This window comes from Notechis scutatus, chromosome 4 (genome assembly GCF_049901735.1).
Source record: "Notechis scutatus isolate UNSWTSFEM ecotype Mainland chromosome 4, rNotScu1.2, whole genome shotgun sequence".
NCBI classification, from domain to species: Eukaryota; Metazoa; Chordata; class Lepidosauria; order Squamata; family Elapidae; genus Notechis; species Notechis scutatus.
The window spans coordinates 102,733,425-102,757,547 of record NC_142012.1 but is presented as its reverse complement, the minus strand read 5'-3'; the positions used below and the strand labels follow the sequence as shown (position 1 = coordinate 102,757,547).

Here is a 24,123-nt window from a genome sequence, read left to right as displayed (position 1 = left end):
TGTAAAATTCCAATGGATACATTGAGGGTTTTGTGATCAATGCCAATCATACTGAGAAATTCTGAACTGCAGGAATCTGTAGAGTACGGAAAACGTAAACAAACTTCATAGTACGTAGTCTGATTTGGAGGGGGGTTAACTTTAAATTTTGTTTTCAGTATTAGAAGTCATAGCTGTCTTGTACGCAGTTATTCTAATAGCTTTATAAATGTTTCCATTGTAATAGAGCTGTGTGTACCCAATCCTTATTTACCAAGAAGAACATTATTTTCTGGAGAATTATTCTCAATTATACAACATCTCTGTTTTTACTACATTATACCTTTCTCAGAAGTGCGTTTAGTGCAGTGGTGGGATTCAAATTTTTTTACTACCAGTTCCGCGGGTGTGGTTTGGTGGGTGTGGCACGGGAAGGATACTGTAGAATCTCAATTCCCATCCCACTTCAGGGGAAGGATACTGTACAATCTCCATTCCCTCCCCACTCCTGGGGGAACGTTACTGCAAAATCCCATTCCCTCCCCACCCCACTAACCTGCTTTCCAGCTCCGTTCTCCTGTGCAGGGCAACAAAAGAAGACCCAGCCAATCACCTGGGACTCGGGAGGCAGAGAATAGATGAAGGCGGGGCCAGTCAGAAGTGGTATTTGTCGGTTTTCCGAACTACTCAAAATTTCTGCTACCGCTTCTCCAGAACTGGTCAGAACCTGCTGAATACCACCTCTGGTTCAGTGGGAATTTATTCAGCCATACAGCATAAAAATATAATCCTAATTATTTTATCCTGAAGTGAAAGAAATGAGGCACACCTACTCTTTTACCCCAAGTTACCAGCACAGGCACAGTTCTGGGTAAACATATACAGCGTTACACCACAAACATTTGTTCTACTCAAGATCATTAAATTTACTGTTACGGTCAGTTAACACCACACCCTGCATAGGAGCAACTGCAAGAGAGGTTGTTGCGAGAGATAAGAACACAGTGTACAATGAGACTCTTCAACTGTGTGTAATTCCCAGGTTCTAAAGATGCCTTAACATGAGAAGTTTCTTGCAAACATTATTTAGCTTTCCAAAATATTTTTCTACAAAATTCTCCTGTCGTACATGCTCAGAAACAAACATTGTATGGATAAAAGTATGTCATCTGAAACAGATAAAGCTGGAAGAAAACATGCTAAGTGGGGGACATACAATAAATAATAACCTAGAGCTGTATTTCTTAAACTTTTTTTTTTCTTTCAGGACCTCTTCCCGTTTTTAAAAATGATCCCAATAGAGTTTTTTAAAGGGTTATATTTATCAATATTTACCATATTAGAAATTAAAATGGATGAATTTGCTGCCACTGTTGCTTCTCACAATTGTTTGATATAGACTGGCAAATAATTTTGATTTTGGATACAGCTGAGATGCTCTTGCGAGACCCCACCAGTGTTTTTCAACCACAATTTAAGAAACACAGCTCTAGACATTTGTGCTGATTGCTCCAAAAATACTGAGGATCAATGAGGATTTGGAGGGGGGAGTATTTCTTTTCCTTGGAGAGAAAGAAAGAAAAAAAAATAGGAAGAGAGAGAGATAAAACTCTGTGCTATTATTTTTAATTGTTCCATTATTAGAGTGGTTAATGTCTGGAACTCACTACCTGATTCTGTTGTCACCCGCTCAAACCCCCACTCCTTTACCCTCAAACTAACCTCTATTGACCTCACCCCATTCCTAAGACGTCTGTAAGGGGCGTGCATAAGTGCACAATCGTGCCTACCATCCCTGTCCTATTGTCCCCAATTATTAGTTCCTATTTCTTATATTTAAACTTATGTTTATTCTTATTTCTATTGTATTGTAAACTTTTGACAAAATAAATAAATAAAAATAATGTTAAATAATAAAATAAATAAAATATCTATATGTCTATATCTATAAATCTATCTATATCGAAGTATATATCTATCTGTCTGTCTATCTATCTATCTATCTATCTTTCTATCTATCTATTAGTATAGTATAGTATAGTATAGTATAGTATAGTATAGTATAGTATTGCATTGCATTGCATTGCATTGCATTGCATTGCATTGCATTGCATTGCATTGCATTGCATTGTATTTCAGAAAGGTAAAACATGACCACTTTGCAGTATTAAACAGAGATAAGAGAGTATTGATCTTTTCTAGGCCAGATTTTAGCCATAGGTGCTCAGCCCCTACATCTGTCCGGCAGTGGAGGCCATCTGCCTAGCAAAATTCACCCCATTGGGGTCAGCATGATGCCATCTGGAGCAGCAGAGTTAAATGTTTCAACAGTGCCCTGAAAACATCAGCCTCTGAAACTGGCACTATACACTGATGAATGTTTTAATAAAGGAACTGCATGCTGTTCTCTCGAGACTTGAGCACAGAGAACATTTTCATATTGCAAAAAATATTACATGCAGGGCAGAATTTGGCCATCTCACCACCATCTCCTCCTGTGAGCCATTACCTGTTTTTCTTTACAGTTAATCCAGCCAGATCAAAATGTATAATTCTGCCTACCAGGAAGAATCTGGCAGCACTTTTTCTAACTAACAAAATAGCATTCCGACTATTTTTTTTTCCTTTACAAACTAACATGTTTTCTTATTTTACCTACCATTGCCACTAGAAATGATTAAAAAGTCAGCATAAATCTGTACAATAAAAGAACCAGAAGCTCTTTATCAGCACATTGAAAAGGAAAAGCTTGCAATGATATCACTCATGTTAAGAAAGCTGGAATGATTCAGAGTGACGGCTGAATGTAGCCACTCATTAATCAACAGAATTTGTGTTAATTTACAAGGGGTTTTCCTTTTGCTGAGGGCTGCATTTTCTCAAATTCAAAATCAGTTCAGCTGTCAGTCACAGCAGGTGATGCTTCTTAGCCAACTTTCACTGAAATCGAGAAAGCAAAGCAGGGTTGGACTTGGGTGAGAGACCACAAGAAATCTCCAGTAATCAAAATAGGCTGTGAAAAAAGGGTGTGTGTTATACAAAACAATCACAAAGAACGTCCATGAAGTTGCTGAAGAAACTTCATGAACGTATCCATTAAGTTGCAAGGATCAAGTGCATCTTCAAGGCAACTATACAGGTAGTCCTCGAATTACGACTACAATTGAGCCCAATGTTTATGTTGCTAAGTGAGACATTTGTTAAGTGAGTTTTGCCTCACTTTATGACCTTTCTTACCACAGTTGTTAAGTGAATCACTGCAGTTGATAAGTTAATAATCTGGCTGTTAAGTGAACCTGGCTTCCCCATTGACTTTGTTTGACAGAAGGTCGCAAAAGGTGATCACATGACCTTGGAACACTGCAACCATCATAAATATGAGTCAGTTGACAAGCGTCTGAATTTTTAAAAAAATATATTTTTATTATTTACATATAGGTGTATCAAACACAGTGGCGTTTCCTGGCGTTTCCTCCACTATACACACCACAACAAAAGACAAATAACATATATACTACTTATACATTGCTAGTCTTGTACAATTATTTTTGACGCACATATTCATTCTAATACATATATAATATCTCATTGCGGGGCTACTTAGCCTAGTTATTTCGTGTTCCATCTGAATTTTGATCAGGTATTCATGGGGATGCTGCAATGGCCATAAGTGTGAAAAATTGTCACGTCTCTTTTTCAGTGCCGTTGTAACTTTGAATGGTCACTAAAGGAACTGTTGTAAGTTGAGGAGTACCTGTATTTCATTCTTGTACCTGTCTGTAGAAAGAAGCTTAGATTATGAATAAACCTTTTCTTTTGTACCGGAGGCAGCAGGAGTGAGATTGATCATTTGGCTAAAGACAGAGGGAGATACATTGTGAGGTTCACTGTGTTATTCAGCTTCAAACATGCAGTGCTTTGAGGGAAGGGAGATGGGTGCTTCCTTCAATATTTTTCGTCCTTTCTCTAAGGGCCCTCAGCTCAGTTGTAGATTCATTCATAGTTAAGGTATTTCTTCGACTTGTGAACTGATTCGAACCAAATATCTGTATTAGTCCTTGATGGTTTGACCAGCCTTGACAGTAATAAAGAGAGTTTGACACAGCAGTTCGCTTTTTGGGAAAGAAAAAAGAAACCATAATAGGATAATAAAATGAGACATCTAAGTTTTGCACAGCTGTGCAGCTTGGTGAACGTATTGGGCACCTAATATGGGATTGTGTGGTTAAAAAAATAAACATAGAATTTATCGGTGTCCTCCTCACATTTGGAAAAGTTTGGGTGATCGTAACACACCTGGGGACATCTTTAAAAGGACACAATATGAGGACTTGGGTGAGATCCACAAGGTCAAATATGGAATCCCATGAAAATTTCCCGCCACAGAGTTGCTAGGAGCCCTTACAGTGAGCTCTGGAAAAGGCCCATCTAATATTTGATTGAGGTTAGATTGTATAGGTTTCCTGCAGGGCTTGTGACTGTTTAAAGTTTGGCAGAGAAAGGAGAGAGAGAGAGAGGAGAGAGAGGGAGGGAGGGAGGGAGGGAGAGAGAGAGAGATCCTTCGCTTAGATATGGGAAATACCACCCACTTCAACATCTTCAAGTTGTTTGGAGAGTCCTGGTTTCCAAGGAACAGTTTCACGAAACATTGTGCTAGATTTCAAGGGCCAGGTCTTTTCCAGTACCTGGTTGATGACTCATGTTACACCAATCTTTTTATCAGTTGCACTGATTATAATTTTGCTTCCTGGTTACTGTTTGGCCTGTGGGAGTCATCTGAAGTGCTGGCTTGACCTTTGAGCCCTAAGTAAACTGACATTTGAAACTGAGTTCCTGAAAAGAGTGAATCCCTTTTATCAACAATCTAAACTTTAACCATTTTTTAAATTATGCTAGAAAGTAGGCATAAAAACATCATAACTATTCCTTCAGCTATTTTTTTTTATTGCTCCAAACCATTTAAGTCTCCTATTCCACAAAATATATTCTTGTTTCACCAAGCCAGACAATTATCCTGTTTTCCTATTTGGCTCGGAAGAGATGGTCTATCCAAGATAAAATACAAACAGGTTTTGCCCCATTTTACAACCTTCCTCGCCACAGTTGTTAAGCGAATACTGCAATTGTTAAATTAGTTCACTTTGCTTGTCAGAAGGTTGCAGAAGGTAATCACATGACCCTGGGATACTTTAAACCAATTATGAGTCAATTGTCAGGTGTCTGAATTTTCATCATGTGACTCTGGAAAGGCTGCAGTGGTCATACGTGTGAAAGTGGTCATCAGTCACTCTGTTTTCAGTGCCGTTGTAACTTTGAACAGTCACTAAATGAACTGTTGTAAAGTTGAGGACTACCTGAACCTGTATGTTATCAACCATCCTCGCTGACAACGACTCATAAAAAGGAAATTTGTCAGAACTTCAAAGTTCCATTTTGTGGGCAAATGCAGCTTGTTTCAAATCAGCTCCCTGCCCAGAGCTGAGTCCACAGGGAAGCTGCATGAAATATTGTCAATGAAACTTGCACTGGGCAAGCATGAGTGACGATTTCAGACCCTTCTGGGTTTCCTCCCCTTTCCCTACATCCCATTTGAGTTCAAAGCAGCTTTGGAGCTCCCACACTCTGCATTCCAATGGCAGGCACCATCTTGTTCTCCGCTGGAATGCTGGCCTCGGTTAAAACATCTGTGTAAAATTTGACACTAAAAAATGAAAAAGATCTAGGCTGCCCTCCATGATTTTATAGACAGGGACACAATTGATTTCAAAAATGCAATTAAAACAAAGGGGGAAAAAAGATTGATGGGAGCTGTCAGGACAGCGTACATTGAGGCACAATTGGCAGCAAACAGCAGGATAGAATGGGAAAAAAAATATTTGCTTCTAATAGCTGAAGAGAGAGTAAAACATTCCTACCTCGGTTAAAGGGCATTAATGGTATGCTTTTTTGAAAACAGCTTTCACCTGCCTACCACATGTTTAACTGAGGATAGATAAAAGGATTCCGAGAAGGATCTCAGATGGGGAAAATAATATTCTTCAGCATGGGCTGAATTGTTTTAACGTTTTAATATTTAATTGTGAAGCATCTATCCTTCCTCACCTGATCTTGAAAAGATAGGCAGGGTCACCTGCGGTTAGCAGGAACATCTACAGAGAGGGGAGAGTGTCGAAAAATCAAGATGGCAACTGGCAAAAAATAAATAATTGAGATGGCAACAACAGAACCAGTTTTGTCTAGTGGTTAAGGCACCAGGTTAAAAACCAGGAGACTGTGAGTTCTAATCCTGCCTTAGATATGAAAGCCAGCTGGGTGACTTTGAGCCAATCATTCTCTCAGCCCAACCCACCTCACAGGGATGTTGTTGTGAGGAAAATAGGAAGAAGGATACTATGTTCACTTTCTTGAGTTGTTTATATAAGGTTAGGATATAAATAAATATAATACTAATGAAAGAATAAACTGTGACTACACCATTGAAGCCCTGTCTTTTTATATTGGTGTCACATGTGTGATGCATGTAAAAAAAAGGTGGTTTTGATTACAAGGTGTTGGGAAGAAATATCCATCTGATTCAATAGAAAGACACTGGAAACGTGGCTGATTGGAAAGATGGTTTAATGATGAAGCAGAACCACATGTGTTTCTGGGCAGATGACAAAATGGAGTTGAGTGTGGGTGGGTTTTATGCCTTCTTTGGGCTTTGCATTTGAGCTTCCTGTTCCTGTGCAAGAACATGTATTCTATTGGCTGTTGCCAGATTCTTATGGGGTCATGTAGGGGCCATAGCTGGCTCTATAGGCAAAAGAGGAAATGCAAATCCTAGGTGTTTGTCTGAGCTAATCTGGTCAACCTCTGGCTTATTGTTTATTGAGCTCCCAGGTTTCTGTGACTTTGAAGTTTGGACTACAATGAAGGGGCTTGTGTTGGGCAATTCCTATTGTGGCTAATGGCTTTTGTCCTGTGTTGGATCTAGGGTGAGGGGCTGCTTTCTAATCTTACCATTCTGCCAAGGAGTTTTGAAATATCCTGTCTTGAATGGATTTCTGCCTGCAGTATTTGCTTTGCTTATGAATAGAGCCATCTAGATAGTTGGCTTTTTTCAATAAGCTCTTTATATCTTAAGTGCTGGCATCTGCTGTGGGCTATTAAGAAAGACTTGGGCGCTGCTTTCTGCCTCTAAAAATATGTTTCTCCATTTCTCATTTAGAGAAATATAATATTCTGCCTTTTTTAATATTCCTCAAAATATTTCATTTTTGGGGGGTGAGGCTTCCCACAAAGGTTAACACCCCAATCTTGACTTGATTGACAATCCCTTTTCTGGCTGTCCTTGGCTGCGAGAACGCAAACCATCTCCAATCGGCAGACTAGTCTAAACCAGGGGTTGCCAAAGTTTTGGACCTTAGGGACCACCAAACTCATACTTTTAAATCCCGTGGACCACTAATATGAATTTTGACTGATGGTGGCTTGCTGACGTTGGTGGGAAAATTGGACCCATATTCCAGAGCTGCAGCAGTCACAGGACTGGCCCTTTGGTCATCCCGGAGCAGCTGCACCTCCACCCGGGTGTGCTGGCCTGCCATGAACTGGAGGAGCTGCTCCGGGATGACCAAAGGGCCAGTCTTGTGACTACTGCAGCTCTGGAATATGGGACCGACTTTCCCACCAACATCAGCCACCCCGGAGCGGATTTCCCTCCCCCACCGTTGATCTTAACTTCCAGTTCCAGCTCGTGTTGCTCTACTCAAGGTAAGATTTGTGCTTGGCCAAAGGATGTGGGCCAGCGGATGGGCGGGCCATGTGGGCGGTGCAGTCTTGTTTCCATGCAGCCTGGATTAATTGCTTTGAGGGGAGTGCTTTTGAGGGGACATTTCTCTGCGGACCACCAAAATTTTCTCATGGACCACCAGTGGTCCCCTGCCGACCAGTTGGTGACCACTGGTCTAAACAACAACATGGTCAACAATAACAACTTTGGAATGAATAATGGAAAACACTTCAGTTTTCAGTGAGTCCATGAAGGCATCAGGAAACACATTTGAACTGAAGAAAAGCTTCCCTTTTATTCTTTCTAGGTTGTATGAAACTTATTTTGGCAACCCAGATTTTTGCATTGTGTCTGATATATTTCCTGAACATCAGGAAACCATTGCTGATGCATTATTATTTCATAAGAAAAAGCCGGTCAAAGTTTATGTTTCTTTCTGTCTGGCTTTGTAAGGCATTTTTTAAACAATATACAGCCACTCCATTTTATAAATGTTGACTCTGGTACAACTTATGAACATGATCTTAAAGAGGAATAAATTTAAATATTTAAATTAAAAATGTTGACTGTAAAGTTAGTTTGGATTCTTCCTTGTATAAATAAATGCTGCAATATGGGAATTACCACAAACCATACCATTAAAAAAGACGGCATGCTCTGCTTTTCACCTCAAATGTGACCATGAAAAGCTTGAATCCAGGGTGTCTGAAGTTTTTAATTTCCACATGTCTCTTTACACTAGTTAGTTTTCAGATTTGCCCAATATTTCCCCTTTATCAGAGGCAAAACAAAAAAATAGATATATAGGGAGGAATCTTCCTGAGTGGATTTGAAAACCGGCTTAACATTTGGATGAAAAAAAGAACGTTTCTTTTTGTAACCCTGGTTAGCATATCAAGCTCAGCATGAGTGGAATTGTTATTGGGAAAAACAGAAAGAAGAAAATTCCCTGTTCCTGATCCTTGACTACCAAATTTCACATCCATTGCCTTAAAAGATGGCTTTCTTGTCCTCTTGGAATATTTCTCAATATTTCAGCAGGAAACCATTTCTGGCCTACTTTGGTTCTGCCTTGCTTTATTTTTTTATTTTTTTATTTATATCTTGCTTTTAATATTTTTTTTTAAAACAAACAAATCAAGGCAGCATATATATTGTACTCCTTCCCCCTATTTTCCCCACAACTACAATTCTATGATGTGAGCTGAGCTGGGCTAAGAGAAAGTAATGGCTCAAAGTCATCCAGCCGGCTTTCATGGCTAAGGCATGACCAGAAGTCACATTTCCCCAGTTTCTAGCCTGATTCCTTAATCACTAGACCAAACTGGCTTGTACCAATGCAGGAAAATTGGAAGCTGCTTTCTTTCAGATTTTAGCCTCCGTATCTTAGTTACAATCTTCACTGCTCAGCAGCAACTCTGAAATTTTAGGCTGGAGGTTTTGCCTGGCCTCTTTGAAGAAACCAAGGATTAAATCTGGGGCCTTTTGTATGCCAAGAATGTATTCTCTCTCTCCTTCAGGATAAAGCATACCTGAAATCCATATGGCAGGACCCAAAATAAGTAATAAAAAAAAATCATGGACAATTAAGAGCTCTCAGAAGAATCTGCATCATTTCCAGATTGTGCAAACTTGTCTGTGTCTTGGAAACTGTAAAAACAAGCAGAGAGGTGTCTGTTTTCACACAAACAGTATCTTGTATATTCCAAAGGTAATGATGGAATTGTCTCCAGGAACTGCATTCTTTGCCAGATTTGTCTGCCATTCCTGATTTTCTTTCAGGTTGTTCTGTAAGCAAATGCTGGCTAGCTGTTGGTACAGTTCTATACGGGGTTGGGATTCTACCAGTTTGCACCTATTCGCTAGAACCATTTGTTAACATTCTAAACAGTTCGGAAAACCAGTTGTTAGAAGAAATTACTGGCCTAATCCTGTAAGGAAGGCAGGAAGGAAAAATTCTGGTGTTGCTTACAGAAACTGCCTCTCCATTAACCCTTATTACATTCTTGGCAGGACTAGACTTCCTGTCTCAAGAACTTCTCTGGATTTTCCCCCTCCTTTGCTGGTACTTTGCTTGTTTGGAGTGACCATTCAAAGTTACAATGGCACTGAAAAAGTGATTTGTGACCATTTTTCACACTTACAACTGTTGCAGCATCCCCACAGTCATGAGAGGCCAGGCGAGGAGATGCGTGCCTCGATGTGAGTGATATTGAGTTGGCCATGCCCAGCCAGTCACATGACCACCAAGCCACGCCCACCAACTAAGCCACGCCCACAGAACCAGTTGTTAAAAATTTGAATCTCACCTCTGGTTCTATAGCTCATCCTGTCATCTGCCAAACTCACAGTTAAATACAATAGATTAACCAATAATAAGGTGACCAACCGTCCTCCTTTAGGGAGGATAGTCCTCCTTTTGTAAGTTCTGTCCTCCCTCAAAAAGTGTCCTCCTACATGTCCTCCTTTCTGATATTTGAAGATTAATCTGTAAATCTCCGTATTTGATCAATGCCGATCCAATCCGTTGTGTGTGATATGACGTATTTGTATTTGACATGATGATTTGTCAAGGCTCAGTACATTGTGGCAAGACACGATTATGAGACGCATGCGCTCCACACAGGAGAATTGTTTTGAGAGAATGCACCACACGCAAGAGTGCGCCACACACAAGAATGCACCACACACAAGTGGCTTTGTTTTTTTTCTTCAATTTATTTGTGTCCTCCTTCTCATTGTAAAAACGTTGGTCACCTTACCAATAAAGAGACAGAGGAATAAATAATGACCTTAAATGTGTGCATCAGATCAAAACTATCATGCATGATCATCATTTGCTAGTCCAAAAAAATCACACCTTGCATTCAGTTTGCAGTACACTTAGTCCTCAACTTACAACCACAATATCTGCTGTTAAATGAGACATTTGTTAAGTGGGTTTTACACTATTTTACGACCTTTCTTGCTACAGTTGTTAAATGAATCACTGAAGCTGATAACTTAATGACCTGGTTGTTAAAAGAATCTGGCTTCCCCATTGACTTTTCTGGTCAGAAGGTTGCAAAAAGTGACCCCATGACCCTGCGGCACAACAATGGTCATAAGTACGGTATGAACCAGTTGCCAAGCATCTGAATTTTAACCCCATGATCCTGGGGCTTCTGTAGCGATCTTAAGTGTGAAAAACGGTCATAAGTCACTTTTTTTCAGTAGTGTTGTAACTTTGGACAGACACTAAATGAATTGTTGTAAGTCGAGGACTATGTTTATAGAATAATTATTGAACTAATTCAATAATTAGTTTAGCGCTTGAAAGTCAGAATGACGTGTACAAAATGACTGTCCACAATTATTCAGAATAACAAACAGTTGGAAACCAAGAGCTCACTTCAAAGTAACAATTAAAATGGGAATGTCAGTAGATGACAGTGAGTTTTTTAAAAACAGCAAATGATTGTGTCCTTTACATCAGGGTCCCCAACCGCCGGTCCGCGGACCGGTACCGGGCGCTGAACAACCCTTACCGGGCCGCTGGTTGCTGGGCGCCGCCATCTTTTTGGTAAAAGCGCTTCTGGTGAGCTTTTCCGGGTAGAAAGCTCACCGGAAGCGCTGTTTCTCATAAAAAGATGGCGGCGCTAGCGCTCGTGAGCTTTTCCGGGTAGAAAGCCATTTCTACCCGAAAAAGCTCACCAGCGCTGGCGCCGCCATCTTTTATGAAAACAGCGCTCGTGACGTCACCGGAAGCGCACCGTCATAAAAAGATGGCGGCGCCCAGCTGACGCCGATACCGGGCCGCGGCCCAGCTGATGTCGGAACCGGGCCGCGCGTCTAAAAGGTTGGGGATCCCTGCTTTACATCAAGCATGCAGATTTCTGATACACTAAGGAAGGCCTGTGGTCATTACAATGATCAAATGGAGAGGGTGGTTTTAGTGTAAGATAAAAGGCTTGTTTTATCTTCAGTGAAAATTTTCTACAAAATTCAGTCACTCCCATTTGTCTATGGATATGTGCGTGATTGGCATAAAATAACCTGGTGCTTCATGATTTTGCCATATACTTCTTCAAATCAGCCAATGCAATTTGAAATAGCTAAACATTCCAGCTATACTCTTTGTAGGTGGGGGAAGGGAAAACACTATATTTCCCCCGCTGCCAATTAACCTAGAATGAATAAAAAGAAAGATCAATCCTGAAGTGAAACACGGTACATTTATTAAACTCAAACAACATCTTATTTCAACTTAAGCTGGAAGAAAAGTATGTCAGAAAAGTATGTTTTGCACTTCATGCATTTTAAAAAAAATTACATTATTTTAAATCTGGAAAAAGATGAGATCAAGGGACAATGTTATTCTGTAATGTCTTGGAGAAAGGACCAGATTCCCTGAATTCAGGAGAGAAGCACTGGCTGAGAGTGAAAACTTTTTCCCTGCAATGAAATGCGGGAATTTTATGAAATGCCATTGTCTTCAAACTATCCCAAATTCTTCTTAAAACTAACCACACTTGGATCAATATCTGTATAACTGAAATAATGATTAGTTATTTTTCCCTCTAATGATTTACTGCCTTGTAGCCTGTCTTGGAAAGAAATATAGTATAAATAAAAAAGGAATAATTAATTGAGGCTTAAAGTTGGTAGCAACTGTGAGGAAAAGAAATAGTCAAATGATCCCAACGAACTGGCCCAAAGTCCAACAGTATATATTTGCTGCTTGAAAATAATTGCAACACATTTTGTTTCATCAATAATTTTAGCCTTTCACGGCAACTCAGCTGCATACAGTGACTTAAGCAGTCCTTTGATTTGCAGAGTTACCTTTTTCTATTTTATTTATTTATTTCCCACTTTTATTATTTTTTACAAATAACTCAAGGCAGCGAAACTTCCTCCTCCTATTTTTCTCACAACAACCCTGGGAGCTAAGTTGGGCTGAGAGAGAGGGACTGGCCCAGGATCACCCAACTAGCTTTTAGGGCTGAGATGGGACTTGAACTCAAGATCTCCCTCTTTCTATCCTGGTGCTTTAGATACTAGACCAAGGGTCTTCAAACTTGGCAAGTTTAAGACTTGTGGATTTCAGCTCCCAGAATTCTTGAGCCAACATGACTGGAGGAGGAATTCTGGGAGTTGAAGTCCACAAATCTTAAAGCTGTCAAGTTTGAAGATCCCTGCACTACACCAACTCTTCAGAATCTTATACCATTAATATAAAAAAGCAGTTGTTTGTGACTTCTATCCAGAGGAAAATTCTATCTCGATTTGGACTATGTTTTTATTCAGAAGCCAAGACTACAGAGTCTAGATCAGTGGCTGAGGTATTCTGGGAGTTGCAGTTCACGCATCTTGAAGTTGCTAAGATTGATAAACACTGATCTAGATCTCCTTCTGGAGGTCCTCAATGAAACTAGCTTGTTTAATTTTATTTTAAATAATGGCCATTCAAGAAGCCTTTTGCTGTAAGGTGAGCTTAATTGCTCCATCAGTCAATTAAACCATTTTACTTGGGTCTGTTTCAAATTATATTAATCTCATCGATGGAAAAACACTGTGCCAATTACCTCCATTTTTATGATGGCTCTATTTTGTGCAAAGAGTTTTAAAACTGCTTGTTCTTTGGTGTATGCAGTATGCAAAAAAAGTTAGCTGTTAAAGAAGTTTATTATCCTTGTTTTCCCTCTTCCTACACTCAGTCTCTCTGTCTCTGTCTCTTGTTTTAACACACACACACACACACACACGCACATTAATTCCAGCCTTTGCTCACAATGCACATTTAACACGGGGAATTTATTTCAATCAGAATAGAGCTGGAAAGGACCTTGGAGGTCTTCTAGTCCAGCCCCCAGCACAAGCAGGAAACCCTATACCATTTCAGACAAGTGACTGTCCAGTCTCTTCTTAAAAACCTCTAGTGATGAAGCACCCACAACTTCTGAAGGCAAAGCTGTTCCCCTGGTTAACTGTCCTCACTGTCAAGAAGTTTCTCCTTAATTCCAGGTTGCTTCTCTCTTTGATCAGTTTCCATCCACTTCTTTTTTCTTTTCTGGTGCTGTGGACATTTAAAATCTATCACGAAAGATCTTTTTATGCAAGCTTCCAGCCTTAGTTCTGTGTAAAAATAAGGTAAAAATAATAATCTATCTCTTTTACAATTATTCATAAGGCTAAGCAAATATTTTGTGAATCAAAAATGCCAGCAACAGTACTGACCCATATACTATATGATCCAGAATGGTAACATACTACAGAGAGAGACTTTTTCATAGTAGATGCTTAGTTAGCAAACTTGGGTTTTCGGTCACCTTTGAATGCATATAAAAGTTTCATGAGTTTAAATGCATCTTTAAAGCTGTGGTTGGCTACCCAACCATACAAAGTGTATATGCAAGTAATTTTAAGCAGTACTTGAGGTTGCAAAAAGGTGTGCACACTATTCTTATTCAGGATTGCTCTGGGAGAAAAGAAGCAGATGGAGAGAAGAAATGTTCAGAATAACAGAATTGGAAGGTACCTTGGAGGTCTCCTAGTCCAACCCGTTGTCAGGCAGGAAACCCTATATCAGTGGTGGCTAACCTTTTTGAGCTCCTGTGCCAAACATGGTGCACAATGCATGTGCCACCCCGCCCCCTGTGCATACATGCACAATCCCCCCACCACCCGCCACCCCCTAACCGGCACTGAGCCTCTCAGCTGATTTTCAGTCTGTTTGAGGCCTTTTTCGGGCTCCCAGAGGCTTGAGGAAAACTTCTGCAGCCTTTGCAGGCCAAAAAATGGGCCAGTTTTGTCACTTCCAGTATTTCCAGAAATACAGGAAGTGATGAAACGGGCCTATTTTTTGGCCTGCAAAGGTTTTCCTCAAGCCTCTGGGAGCCTGAAAAAGGCCTCAAACAGGCTGAAAATCAGCTGTGAGGCACGCACATGCGTAGTGAGGTAAAAAGTTTGCCAGCGGCTTGCGTGCCGGCACAAATGGCTCTGCATGCCACCTGTGGCACATGTGCCATAGGTTTGCAATCACGGCCCTATACCTTTACCATTTCAGACAAATGGTTATCCAATCTCTTCTTAAAACCTTCCAGTGACCACAACTTCTGGAGAAAACTCCTTCGGTTGATTAATGGTTCTAACTGTCAAGAATGTCCCGAAGGTGCTTTTTTCAAGAGGCAACTGGACTTTCTGGTTTTTCTTTGAAGACATTTTGCTTTTCATCCAAGAAGCTTCTTCAGCTCTGACTAGATGGTGGGGAATGGAAGCATTTATACTCCTTGAAGACAGTGAGTCATTTGCATTATTTTATCTGTGTCATCAAGGTCCCCTAAGTAGTGCAAACAGGTGTGTGGAGCCTTCTTGGAACTATTGAAAGGACTGTGTGTAGACTGGAGATAGATGATGTCGAATCCCTCCCTTTCTGTTAAAAGACGGCTGTTCAATTTTGACATAGATGGCCTCTTTGACCCCTCTTTCAATCCAGCGGTCCTCTCTGTCCAAAATGAGGACTTTGCTGTCTTCAAAAGACTGGCCTTTGTCTTTTAAATACTGCTGAATCTTCTCCTGATGGGTTTGTTTTCCTATGTTGTGCCATGCATTTATGAAATAATTGTTTTGTTTCCCCAATGTTTCCACATAGTAAAAAGTACCTTTGAGATAACCATGACCTGGATGACTGAGAATCTCCATAAGCATGTAACTGCCAAGAAATGTCTTCTTTGTTCTAGCTTGCTTCTCTCCTTGTTTAGTTTCCATCCATTGCTTCTTGTCCTGCCCCCAGGTGCTTTGGAGAATAGCTTGACTCCCTCTTCTTTGTGGCACCCGCCCTGCGGCAACTGTTCAAGGCAGAAGTATTTATTGTATGTATTCAGTTTCTATGTTTTCTATGCTGCCCGTCTCTCCTATAAGGTGACTGAGCAGCTTGCAGATTTATAAAAAGACCAATAGATATAAATAATTAAAATATTACAACCATGCAATTTAAAACTTTAAAACTATAGGGGGAAAAAAACAGGACTAGAGGAGATGAGGATGAGATCGTCTTACCTCATCAACCACCTTCAGCAGTTGAGCACCCCACTCAGGATCCCAAGCCAACTGGCAAAACCAAGTTTTAATACCGTTCCAAAGGGCCAAAAGCATGGGAGCTGTTCTCACCTCTGGTGGCAGAGTGTTCCACAGGTACGGGGGCTACAGCAGAAAAGGCTCTTCTCTTTGACCCTGCCCATCAGAATTCCTTAGCAGATGAGATCTGTAGCAGGCCTTTTCCACTGGCATGAGTGGGGTGGCTAGACTCGTTAGGGTGAGACGGCTCCTCAGATACCTCAGATCCATACCGTATAGAAGTAACCAATATCTTGATTTGGACCCAGAAGCAAACTAGCAACTAATGCTGCTTGCGCAACAGTAGTGTGATATGTGTCACCCTAAGGGACAGTGATGGGATTCAAAAAATTTTTACTACCGGTTCTGTGGGGGTAGTTTGGTGGGCGTGGCAGGGGAAGGATACTGTAAAATATCCAGTCAGAGGTGGTATTTGCTGATTCTCTGAACTACTCAAAATTTCTGCTACCGGTTCTCCAGAACTGGTCAGAATCTGCTGAATACCACCTCTGCTAAGGGACCCCAGAAATGTGCACACCGCTGCATTCTGCACCAGCTGTAATTTCCAAATACTCTTCAATGGTAGCCCCACGTGCAGTGTGTTGCAGTAATCCAGCCAAGAGATGACCAGGGCATGAGGGGGGCCTCACAACCTAGGTAAGCAGAACAAATATGAGGGAACACTCACATTATACTTTAACTTTCAGTTGTTTACCCTCTACTCCACTGGATGATGTTATTTGAATCCACATCACTTATATCAGACTGTCCTCTCATACAGATAATCCTCAATTTATGTCCATATAATAGAACATGTCCTTTACAGTTGTAAGTCATAAAACGGGTCTATCATGTGACTGTCCTGATTTTATTATTGTTTTTGCAGCAGTTGTTAAGCAAACTTGGCAGTCATAAAGGAACCACCGTAGTCATTAAGCAAATGCTAAGGTCATTAAGTGAACCAATGCCTTGCTATGGGTGTAGTTTTGCCAAAAAAATAGAAGTAAATGCCAGTTTTTGGTTTTTTTTGCAAAAACTGTTGTAAAATGCAGTCAAATGACCACAGCAGTGGAAGGTGACCATCAGAACTTCAAATCCAGGACGTTAAAGTAACCCCAAGGTAGGTTTGTCATCATCATTTGAGAACTATCTATAATTTTCCTTCTTGCATTAAATCAGAATCGATGTGGGAAGGTCACAGCACTGTACACCAATTCATATGCAGCTACTAAAACGAAGGAGGACTGGTGCTTAGGTCCTCTTTTTCCAAAGAAAAATGATTTTGCTGTGATAGTGTAAGTTATTTTCCAGGTGAAGAGAGGAGCCAATTCTGGGTTCCAGTGTCTTAAAGTTTCTCATTTATTGCATTTAAGGCATTTTGGAGTGGGGAAATCATAATCCACAATATCTTGGGAAGAGGCAATTGATTATCAGGAACTGAACTGACCTTCCTCTTTCCTATTCCTGTTTCTGACTTATTCTTCTCTGACTGCACACCTAGGGAGTGAGGAGCAAACACATTCCATTGCTCTAAAAATACAACCTATAAATTACAGCAACAGCCACAACCAAATGCTTTAAGAATGCATCCAGTGGCTTATTGTTTGCTTTTTAGAGGGAAGGGTTTTTGTTTTTTGTTTTTAAAAAAATCCCAGTAAAGCCACATCATGCATAGTTACAGCCTCCTTCTCAGATGCCAAAAATGAAAATAAAACCTGCCTTCAAAACACACACACACATACACACACACAGAGGATCACATTGATTGCACTTTCAGAGTGCAATCAATGTGATCCTGTGTGTGTGTGTGTTTTGCAAGCAGATGCCTTGTGAATTTCCAATATTAATCTACTTTAACCGTACAATAGCCCCATTTTGAATGCATAAGCTTCCCGCTCCTTGAAATCCATATTCTAAAATCTGTCATTATTAAGACTTGTTTTGTTTTTGTTTTGTTTTGCTTCCAGGCTTATAAGGGATGAAAAGATTAAAGGTTATGATAATCTGTGAAAGATCGAAGCCTTTGGCAAAGATTGCTACTTTGGCTTTCAAAGAATCAGATTTTTTTTTTTTTATGGTGGGGAAACTGACCTATGCAGGGTCAACCAAAGACTTTTCACTGCCTGAGGCAACACAATACTATGGACCTCTCTGTTCTATGTACTGAAACCTACCTGATTGTGGAAAAAACCCAGGGGCCATGGAACCGAGCATGTTTGTTGGCATACAAAACTCAGACTAGTTTAAAATGAAGGGCTTTAATCCAATTTTTGCATGTTTTCTTTTTCTAATGTTAGGTGAGAAAGTCCAGGCCCACACATGAAGTTATAATTAAGCTGAATTATTGCTACAAAGCCTATGCAAAGGAATCTCAATTAACGGTTAGCATCTGCTTGGAATTAGCTAAGTGTGAATGGAATTCAAGGTGGGGGATGGACTTGGTCCACCTGTGGCGATGTAGGGATTCTAGGCTGATGCCTCTTTTAACTCTGCCCCAGGTTCTGCCACTCCTTCTCCTACATTCCACTTGCTGTTGCTGGTAATATTAACAGAGTAAAGAGCATATTTTACATCTGTTCAATGCATTTCACACTTAAGGCTTTTTGGAGAATGCCTGGGGAAGATAGAGAAAGGAAAAGGGGAAGGGATCCAGGTTTATTTGGAATAGATGTCGTGAAATAAATGGGAAATTAATAATGATGAATTCAAGGTCCACTAACTGATTTGTTACACTGTGTACCATTATTCAAGGCTCAAAAAGTTTATAAAGGGCAAACAGAGGAACACTTTGTGTTCTTGGAGCTTGCAGATTAAAATTTGATATATAAAGAAAAAGAAGAATGTAGAGTCAATAAGAAAGAGCGAAAATACTATTTCAGTTGCAAGTTGCAAGGCAGAGATAGCATGCTAATTTTCTTAGAGTAGAACATGAAAATATTTGAATCCTATTTTCTGTTTTCCACTCTGCCAGTAAGAGTTTGTCTTTGCAGTTTTATTTCACTTTATTCAGAAAGTAATTTTTCACTGAGCGAGATTTTTGAAATTTTGCTGTTCTTCTTGTAAGCAACTTTAGCCATAAATCAGATCTCCATTTGAAGTTGCTTATAATATTTCATGCCAACATTGTGTGATAAGTTCAAGCCCTTCTTAGTTCCTAAAAGAAATAGAAAGGGAGATCTCAATAAATCAGAACTGTTGGCCCCTTTTCCATTGTTCCCTTGAAAATAAAGGCTATGTAACAGAAAAGAGTATTTCTATAAACCCTTAACAATTTCATCTTTGTAGAAGAACATGATTCCATTCATGATCAAGTCTAGTCAAAAATGGTTCCTTCTCAATCAGATTTTTGTTTTTTGCCAATCCTCTTATTGTTTAAATAACATTTTATTTTATTTTATTTTATTACAAATTGGACATGATTGGAAAAACTGGAAACAAAGTAGGTATAGTTACTAATGAGGACGCTAGAATCAAACATGTCCAGAGATTCCTTTCAGAGATTGTGTTGTATTAAAATTGTCCACCATCAGGGTCATCCATCAGGCAAATGCCAAGGATGCTAGGTCAGTAGAACTGTGTAACACAGAATCAGCCCTGTATCTCCAAACCATGACTGCTGGAGGCAGGCAACATCTGGACCACTAGCTCGGTGCGGCAGCTTCCATCATCCCTGACTGTTAGCTAAAGTCATGGTCTAAAACATCTGGAAGATCACATCATGCCTATTCCTGCAGGAGCAGATATTGTTACCCTCCTAATGTTGAAGATTTAAATCCTAGTCTGGTTGGCTGTTGAATACCGATACTCCTTGACTTACGACATAACTGACCCAAATTTCTGTTGTTAAACAAGATAGTTGTTAAGTGAATCATGCTCAATGTTACAAACTTTTTATCATGATTGTTAAGCAAATCCAGCTTCCTGCATTACTTGCGTGAAACCAACTGGAAAGGTCGAAAATGGCGATTGCATGATCCCAGGACGCTGTAAACATTGTAAATACATGCCAGTTGCCAAGCACCTGAATTTTTATCACATGACCATGATGATGATATGCAGGGGCGGGCTTCAAAAAATTTAGCAACCAGTTCTCTGCCCGTTGCTAGGTGGGCATGGCCATGGTGGGCATGGCCTAGTCAGCCTTCTGCATCACGGCGGGGAGGGCATTTTCTCCCTCCCTGGGCTCCAGAGGCTTTCCTAGAGCTTCCAGGAGGGCAAAAACAGCCCCCCCATGCTCTGGAGGTCCTCTGGAGGATGAAAACAGGCCCATTTCTGGCCTTCCAGAGCTTCTGGGAGGTTCATTTTTTGCCCTCCTCAGACTCCAGAGGATTCCCTCAAACCTCTAGGAGGGTGAAAATGGCCTCCCCTGGCTCCAGAGGCTCTCTGTAGACCAGAAACAGGCCCGTTTCTGGCCTTCCGGAGCCTCCAGGAGGCCCTACACTTATCTGTGATCCAAAACGGCCCATGTGGAGACTCCTGGGAGGGGTAGGGCAAGGTGGGTGGGGCCAGCCAGTCATTGTAACTACTGGTTCAGTGAACCAGATGTAAAATTAACATCCAGTTTGCCTGAACTGGTGCGAACCAGTAGCAGCCCACCTCTAATGGTACTTGAGTTGTAAATGCAAGGACTGGTTGTAAGTCACTTTTTTCAGTGCCATTGTAAGTTTGAAGAGTCATTAAACAAATGGTTGTAAATAAAGAACTATCTTTCTGGAAATTGGGAAGATGCTACTTAGTCCTTTGTTTCAAGAAACAAAATGCCTTGGCAGGCCTGCACAACATACCGGAAACAAATGGTCCAGAGACATTACCGGGCAGGAAAGAGTTAAATATATTGTTCCTTAATTCATCTAAATTGCCGTTTCTAAAGAATGCTTTGGAGAAAAGAAGCAGTTGTAAGGTTGCATGTAGTTACAATGTGAGGTGCAGTTTGACCTAGAAAGAAAAATCACAGCCAGTCACAGCCTGCTTGCTGGCTTTCATTCCTAACTCCTGATTCTGAAAAAAAACATGTAAAACCAAAGACTTCGCCTTGGTTGAGACAGAATGGCACCAGCCCTTCTGTAGCCCGATTGAATGAGTGCTAGGCTAGTACTAATAGCCTTTTGTTTTGATATCAAGTAATTAGGAAGGCTCAAAGGAGCTTTTGGACCTGTCTTTTCTAATATTGGACAGGACATTTTATATCACAATTTTCAAAGCAACTGCTATCTCAAGTTTGCTAAACTAGTTTTGAAAATCTGTCAGAAGAGCCATTTTTGCAATGAGGTTTTAGTTGCATAAGCTTGAAGATAATGTACTGGATTCTGAACTAGACTAAAGTATATTTTTCCTCAAAAATACAATTTTGTCCAATGTGGTGTCTTTCGGGTGAATTTGGGTTACAGGTTCCCTGATTCCCAATCAGAGCATATAAAGAATTGTGAGAATTAGGCTGGTTACAGGAAGAGGCGGGGTTGAGAGCTCTGAACCGTGGCGGATTTGCTCCAAGACATCAAAAACTGAGTCCGTTTCTTTTATTGCCGCACCGATTTGACGGATTTCCCACCCTCTCACGGTTCACTGTTCTTCAACTCATCCTCCATGGCAACGTGAAGCTGTGCTAAACCTTTATTGTGCACTGTTGTGGCAGGGACGTGGCTTGCGCTATACTGATCATGATTTCTATCTCAGCTCGATCCAGAAAGCATTTTGCAAGAACCAGCATCTTATGTCCCCAGAAGATAAAGAGCGACAACTTAAAAAGGGCCAGGCTTTTTTATACAGCAAACTTGGAGGGATTATTTAGGAAATTCTTTTTTTTTTCTTGTCATATATTTCTTTCCTTTTATTTTCTTTAATTTATTTAGTAATTTGAACTGAATGGTCAATATCAGAAGTCTGCTGCAAATCTGTAAAAAAACAACCTCTCCAAAGTATCTCACATATATCCCTGGGAGCATTTCTCCCTATTTGCAGATGCATTAAGCCTCAGGAGCAATGGCAGGTGCTAGAGAGCGCAAAGGAAAGAAGGATGACAACGGGATTGGCATGGCTATTGATTTTGTGTTGTCCAATGCTCGACTTGTACTGGGAGTGGGAGGTGCGGCTATGCTGGGGATTGCTACCATGGCTGTCAAATAGATGTATGACAGAGCAATCAGTGCTCCAGCCAGCCCCACCCATTTAAGCCAGTCAGGAAAGAGAAGCTGAGAGGAACCAAGCTGGCTTGGGTCATCATCACGATTACTGAACCAAGACATGAAGACAAATCTTAGCCATTCTCTGCAGAACCTGCCCACAGATGCTTCAGATTTTGAAATAGATTCAGTCAAACCTATGAAGCATAAATCACCTGCTAAGAGAAGCCAGGTAGAATTAAAGAAATCCCACCTTTGGATGTTCTTGCAAGAAAAACTATTTACTTATTATCGGAGAAAGGTGGCTATCTCTGTAGAAGAACAGATCAAAGCTAAGCAAGCTGCTGTGGATATCTGTGCTGAATTACACAGTTTCCTCCGTATCAAATTGCCAGACATGCCTCTGCATGAGATGTATCTGAGTGGTAGCCTCTGTGATGACTTACTTACAGGTTGTGACAGCTGATCACATCCAACTGATTGTTCCTCTTGTGCTAGAACAGAATTTATGGTCATGCATTCCAGGTAAAGAAACCATTATGAACATCCCTGGCTTCTGCCTAGGACGTCGGGAAAACCTGGAGTATTTTCCTCGTGGTAGCAGTTATTGGGACCGCTGTGTAGTGGGAGGTTATCTTTCCCCCAAGTCTGTATGTTGTATCTTTGAGAAAGTAGTGTCTGGCTCCATCAATTGGCCAGCAATTGGATCTCTCCTTAGATTATGTGTTCCGTCCAGTCACACCCGTAGAATCTCTGACTGTGGAGGTCCAGTATGAACAGGATCGGCACCTCCTAATAGACTTTTTACTATCTGTGACACTCGGTGATTCTGTATTGGTAGTCAAGCCACACCGCCTGGCCCAATATGATAATCTATGGCGACTCAGCCTTCGGCCAGCAGAGACAGCTCGCCTGCAGGCCTTGGACTAAGATGGTTCTGGGTGCCATTCTTTGTGCCTTAAGATCCTCAAGGCCATATGTAAACTGAACCCAGTTTTGCATTGTCTTTCTGCCAGCCAGCTTACCAATGTAATATTACACCTGACCCAAGAAGAAACTGATTGGTCACAAAATGCAATAGCTGACCATTTTCTTCAGGCATTGAGAAAACTAATTGGCTGTTTGGAAGAAGGAATTCTTCCGAGTGCTTTAAATCCCAAGGTGAACTTGTTTTCAGAGCTTACTACTGAGGAAGTAGATGAATTAGGCTATACTCTGTACTATTCACTTTCAGAACCAGAACTTCTGCTGCAAATGTAACCGCTGCCTTAAGTGTGAGTTAGTGTTAGAACTTACTTACCATGACAATTTGTCTTCTGAGTGACCTATGCACATCTTGTTCTGATTATTTTGCAAGTCTGCTTCTGTATTTTTATTGTTATTAAATAGGAGTGGAGGGGGGGGGCTTTAGATTTGGTGCTACTGGTCTAGTTTCACTACACTCAAGGAACTGGAGGAAGAAGCAACTTTGAAGATCTGTCCAATTTGCTATAATGTTCTTGTTGATGTACCCGCTGCTGGAGTCCCAACATATGCTCTGTTTCCTGTAATACTTTATACTTTGCTGCAGTGAAATTTCTTACCTCCTATTTCAAAAGTGTAGAATTGCCACTAACAATTTTAAGAATCCCTCAAAGTATAATAAGGTTTGTTCCTATTGATTGGTGACTATTTTCCCCTTTTTATTCTGAAAATGCTTGACAGAAAAGCTTCAAGAAAAATATTTGTAGCAGGATATATATTTGTGAATTCTGTACATTGACTGTATTTATATTGTCTAGAGCAGTGGTCCCCAACCTTTTTTGTGCCAGGGACCAGTTTCACCCAGAAACACTTTTTCAAGGACCGGGGGAGGGGGGAGTCCGAGTTTGGTGGTTTGCTTGCAGACGTTTCATTATCTGACTAGGTAACATCTGATGTTGTTACCTAGTCGGGTAATAAAACGTCTGCCAGCAAACCACCAAGTTCAGGAAACGCCAATGCCTCCTCATTGCAACGCTGAGCGACAGATAGTCCCTGCAAGACGGCTGAGAAGCCTCGCCTCTCGGCTTTGCCTTCATCAGCCCCATCCCTCAGGTGTCTCCCTCCCTCCCTCAGCCTTATCCCTCAGGTGTCTGCCTCGTTCCTCTTTCAGTCGCTCTCTCGCTCCTCCAC

General features: G+C 40.8%; 2 pseudogenes; both read left to right on the top strand.

Annotated features, from left to right (window-relative positions):
• The first annotated feature begins 21,401 nt into the window (after positions 1-21,401).
• On the top strand, positions 21,402-21,638 carry LOC148130848 (mitochondrial ribosome and complex I assembly factor AltMIEF1 pseudogene; annotated as a pseudogene).
• A 191-nt stretch (positions 21,639-21,829) lies between these two features.
• On the top strand, positions 21,830-23,317 carry LOC113413995 (mitochondrial dynamics protein MIEF1 pseudogene; annotated as a pseudogene).
• The last annotated feature ends 806 nt before the right edge of the window (positions 23,318-24,123 follow it).